We start from the raw sequence: 5,957 nt of genomic DNA, 5'->3' as shown, positions 1-5,957 counted from the left end.
GTACTGAGGTGCAGTTCAGGAACTGCGTTTGGGTTCATCTCGCCTTAATTTCGCATTTGTCACCCGGCCTATTGTCACGGGAACCAGTTTAATTTTGGTTGGGACAGTAGTATAGTGTACTAGAAGGTAGAGGTGTGTCGTGCGGGGGGAAAACCAAAAACCAATGGAGAGCGCAGGTCCCTTTTACGGTGAAAAAATTGTATGGAGCGCAGGCGTTCCCCAGGGAACTCCTGCTGCAGCCAGCGCCACCTATGTTTTTAAATCGAACTGAAAAGTTATTTGATGGGTTTTATAAAACTTTATACCATAAAATGAAGAAATAAGGCTATTTAGGGCAATAAATATGGAATAATTTAACAAACACAACTTCTAAAACCCAATGGTAAGCAGCGGTCGCCAGGGGCACTGCTTACAACAGGAGTTCCTCGGCAGAAATTTTCAACGCAAAAGGGATCCAATCGGTCCCGAAAGACACACCGCTCTGTTCTAGTACTCCGTAACAGTGGTGCCAAAACAGCCCGATCTCTCATTCTGATGAACTTTGTGTGTGGTAGTTTTACCCTGGACAAATTGTTTGCACTTGCCAAAGGAACATTGGCCACAGGTGATTAGCATTGGGCAGGACTGGCACGCAAGGAAGGAACATTCACTTTGTTGTCTGTGTGAACATAGGGGGCAAAGTCTTTACATGGGTCGTGCTTGGGCAAACTTGGCAGTGTGGCACTTCTCACAAATGCTGGGGCCACCCAGATATACTCTCGGTTTTGACACAAGGTTGGAAGAATCGAGAAAATACGGGTGTAGTTTGTGGGGTGCGCTTTCGGTTAGTCACTAATTAGTCACTAACTTTGTAACTAACTCACTAGTTAGTCACTAACTTTGCTGAAGCCAAGACACCGTGTGTTGTGACAGAAGCACTTCTCTTCTTGCCTCTTATTTTTCACATTGTATAGTATACGAATTGGCCGAGCTCGCCGCCTTGTTTAGGCGGGTAATTTTGATGAAAGTAAAACAGTCAGTGTGAAACGAAGTTCACATTGGCAGAATTTTACAATTGGTTGAAATTAGTGGAACTTGTTAACTACTAGTTTCTGCGGTTTTGCTGTTTAGGCAAGAAAAATTGGTGGAAATTTAGGATTGCCCAGTGGTGTGCATTACGGCGGAGTTCAGCTTGTTTATTCCATTCTGTTCTCGTGCTGTGCTGACCAGAAAGGAAATCATCAGAATTGAACCACCATATTAGCAGCAAATGTTGTTGATCATTCTTTTATGTACTGTTCAAGTCAAAACTTTGAACATTTGGAACAGATAAGCTTTTAATTAACCATTACACGAATAAGCTGGCAATGAAACGACAACTTTGACATGCAGTCTTCGTGAAAATTGAAACCTTTATGTTCTAGCCAAGCCCTGTATATGAACTTGCGAGTAACTTGACTTCTAAAGCTGTTTCTATTTTTTTTTTCGCATTGTGCACAACGTGGCTAAATTTCTTGTTCACAGAAAGAAAGTACTAATAATGTTGCAATCTAGAATTGTGCCATCAGCCGTTAGAGGGGTTATAATAGCAAACCCACACGTTAAGTGTCAGCATTAAAAAGGATGGCAAAACAGAACATGTCTTGCTTCAATGCAGTGAATTGTTTATGACTCTCTCGATGTATGGTGGTAACATAAGGTGCTTTGTCTTCTTTAGCAGCCGAGAGAAGAAAAAGCTGCACTTCTTTTAATCAATTGGCATAGAAGGCATTGTTTCAACGTTTGCATGCCCAATGGGATCCAAAAAGGCTTTTTACAGCAAAGCTGGCTGTGGCTACAATTCAGCTGATCGTCTCCAGTAACAGAGCAATGTATACAAGAATTGGACGTGAGTGTAGCGCCACCTTGCGGCGCCCACTCAATGCACCGGCGTCGTTTAACTGTGTGCCACACCTTCAGTGTATGGAAAAACTCATGTAAAGTAAAAGGAAGTCCTAGGGCTTTCATATTTTTGTGTAGGACGGCTTATATTGCACCTAAAATATGTATTCCCAGCAGAGCACTTGCTCCTAGAGGTGAAGCCAACTTTAAGGGGATCGTTGTAAGCCTGGTTTTTGTGAGATGGCTTTCCCACGGTGAGTGTTGCTCAGTGAAGAACTTTCATCCTCGTAGGGAGTATCATTACAGAAAGTGGCTCTAACTCTTGTTTTAGTAAAACTATCCCGATATAAATTATATGACAATTAGACACCAAAACGACTTTAAAGGAGCCATGACGACAAAATACAAGTTGGGTTTATTAGAAAGACTGCTTAGTCCCGATAACAATGATACCAATATCATCGCAATCTTCGAACAAATGACGGAGATATTAAAGAAAACATGTGAAGCAGTCGCTTCTGCATAGCCAATTTCCCGCAACTTTTCTATGACGTCACGGAACCTCGTTTGTGCGGTTGGCAGACGGCTAACTGACCTGTCGCGACGACACATGACTGGACGTCTGTAATGGGGCCTCTAGTTCCATTTGACCGCATCACTTGAATGCTAACGTGCAGTTAACGCACTGAAAATTATGTTTATTTGTTGGCCCGTATGACGTCATTTTTGCTCATAACACGTCACTGTGGCGCAAAATTTGAAAGTGTTTAAATACTTCTTGTTTTTTTTTCGTGTTAAAAAAACATCTTTTGTGGCTGTAATGGAGCTGAGTGAGATACTGAATCCTAGTTCTTTAAAATAAACGAAGTTGTATTTTCTCTTCATGGCTCCTTTAACATTGCGTCAAGTTTTATTCACTTTTCAAAATTATGTAGTTCGCGGTGAAGTTGTAAATATTGCATAATTCTTGTCTGCTGTCAATACGTGGGCTTGTACGGGAGGGAACGGGCGGCCACACGTTTGCTCACCGGAATAAAACTCTCGTTCGCTAAATTTCCATTCAGGTAATTAACCAGGAAGCATGCTCAATCACAAATTGCAAACAAACGTGTTTTGCATGATGTACTCCTTGGACTGCGACCCGGTCGAAGCATATTGTCGCCCACATTGAGGCTGGGCACCACAGCTGTGCTGGTCATTCACTGAGTGGAAGGGCACTGATCTCTTGATATTAAACTTGGCAAATGTGTGTTCCATACAGTTTCATGCTAAATTATACTGAAGATGAAAGTGTCCCTGAAGAAGGAAGTGTATGACAGCTGCATCTTACTGGTAGTACTCACCTACGGGGCAGAAACTTGGAGGCTCACTAAGAGGGTTCAACTTAAATTGTGGACGACTCAGCGAGCAATGGAACGAAGGATGATAGGTGTAACATTTAGGGAACAAGAAGAGAGTGGAATTGGTCAGGGAACAAACGCGTCTTCAGGACATATTAGTAGAAATTAAGAAGAAATGGGCGTGGGCAGGTCATGTAATGCTAAGGCAAGATAACCGTTGGTCATTAAGGGTAACAGAGTGGATCCCTAGAGAAGGCAAGCGTTGCAGGGGGCGGCAGAAGGTTAGATGGGCAGATGAGAACAAGAAGTTTGCGGGGAAAGATTGGTCGCAGTTAGCACAGGACCGGGGTAATTGGAGATCCATGGGAGAGGCCTTTGCCCTGCAGGTGGCGTAGATAGGCTGATGATGATGATGGTGATGACGATGATGACTAAATTATACTAGAGGGGAATTGGGCACTGCAGTCGCCTGCCATCATAGGAACAGTCAGAAACAGTTCTTTCTTACTTGGCTTGGGCTGCAGCTTGGCTTCAGTTGGCTTACAATTGGCACTTCACTGATTTTCATGTGTACACTATGTGTCCTTCATGTATGTGTTCACTATACAGCAGGACCCTGTTCCTAGTGCGCTGCTTCAGAAAGCAAACAGTGATTACCAGATTGTTTAGTTACAATGGCATCGTAACTAGATCTTCGGTCACAAGGCAAAGCGGTGCTTTGTGGAAGCATAAAGTGCGACAGCAGATGGAGAAAACAGATGACAAAAGCAACAACAACGCGGGCTGCTGTTTTTTGTTTTCTTGTGCATGGTATAACAGTTAGGGAAATCTTGACGGGGCAGTTTTTTAAAACCTTCAGCTTGTTTGCTTGCTTCAAAATTGCCCTCTAAAGCACCAGACTGCCCTATAGTGTAACTTGGTGTGGAACTATGGTGATTGCAGGGTGTGTCACTATCACTGGTCACAGTTCAGGAAATATTCTGTGTGGCAATGCGCATAAATTACACTGGCTAAATTTAGTCAATCAAATTTCAAAAATTCGAGCTTTTTTCGCGAGTCTTTTCCCATCAACTGCTCGTTGCTGCATCTTGGTAACAGGATGTCAAGATGTGTACGGAGTAAGGTTGAGGTGGGAACAGACTTGATCTGATTGTGTCGGCACTGCCTGAAATGAGAGAACTTTTTGTTGTGTCCATTGTCATGGCCTGACATTAAAACTCGAGAGTAGTTGTGGGAGGTTATAGGGGGCAACGCTTATGTTGAAGCAACTTTCGAGAGCATGGCCTCAAGTTCATTATTCTCATTGCTGTCTGTGCTGCACTTGTCACCCTGCTTGGCGTATATGCGTTTCCTAGTCAGTACAGCCAGCCGTCACCTGAGCTTGCGTATGGGGGTTACATCACAGCATAAACCTACCTAAAGCATACAAAACTATCCGTACTGAAATAAACAACAGCCAAAACGAATCTGCAATGGTTGAAAACCATGGTGTAGAAAAATATTCAACAGAAATAGCTGAAACCGACCTTAAAGGGGAAAACCCGCAAAACGCAGAAGAAGCAGTAGCTATAACTGACCAAAAGGCAATTAAAATACCCGAAATCCCATTTTGAATGCATAAAGATGCCAAAAATAGATTATATTCGCGATAACAAATGTTAATAGAATATGACAAACCCTTGAAAGTAAAAAAAAAAAAAAAAAAAAGCGGTAACTGGATTTGAACCCGGGTTAGGATGTTTGCTTCTCAGGAGCGGAACTGCTACACTACGACACCAAGCGCTTCTGAGCGATTAAATTGAGGGCCACATGCACGTGGACATAGCTTCAAACAGCCAAGCCTTACGTCTCTTGGCTGTGTTGACTAGGAAACGCCTATACGCCCCTGCTTGTCGCTTCTCGTTGCATGCCTCTCGTCACTCCCTTGTTTGACTTTTCACGTCACCCGTCACAGTCTTCGTTGGGCAAGGCGCAGTTTTTTCTTTTTGAATTTATAGCCACTTGATTATTCAGTCGCTCGTGTCATTGTGCTCGTCTCATTCAAGAACTCTAGGAGGGCCCCAGTTTTGCTTTTTGAACATTCCCTTTCAAACTCTCCGTAACGAGTTCTTCGAAGATTTTCTTTATATTCTTGTCTCTACCTTTACTCTTATCATCCATCTTCTGATTGTTTTCGTCAAGCTCCTAGCCACCCTTATCGCAGTTTCATGAGAAGAATGTGCGGCTGGAAAAGGTGCACAAGAAAGTACTGCAAAGAGAGGTACAAACGGGGAAGCGGACACAGGAATCTAGCAGCAACATTTGAAAGCAAGTTTCAACTACACTTAAACTTCATTAAAATGAAGTTGAAGGAGACCTGTAATTATTTTGTTATATCCATTAGTTCGTTATATCAATTAATAACAGTTTACCGCAATATACGTTCAGTTGGGTGCACAACGATAAGCATGCAAAGAAGGAAACCGCCTCGCGGCCCACTGTACTGCTACGTGACCACTCATGCGACGGAAATTGAAGACAAATATTTTGCTTGGCCACTTCCTGTTTAATTGTCTGCTAGATATAGCTGGAAAAAAGTCTGCGATCCTCCTTTGTTTCGGACATCGCAAGTGAAAGACTCCCATTTCAGCGGTGGCCACTGCGCGATGCAGTTTTTGCCGTCGCCTTGGGTGCTGAAGAAACGACGTAGGAAGTCAACTGTATTGAGTGCCTGCGACGACGTTGGCACATCGAACGTGTTTGCATGGGAGACCACGG

This window comes from Haemaphysalis longicornis, unplaced genomic scaffold, assembly GCF_048455015.1.
Source record: "Haemaphysalis longicornis isolate Haplotype H1 unplaced genomic scaffold, Haemaphysalis longicornis Haplotype H1 scaffold_10, whole genome shotgun sequence".
Lineage (NCBI taxonomy): Eukaryota > Metazoa > Arthropoda > Arachnida > Ixodida > Ixodidae > Haemaphysalis > Haemaphysalis longicornis.
Note: the sequence above shows the minus strand (reverse complement) of the source record.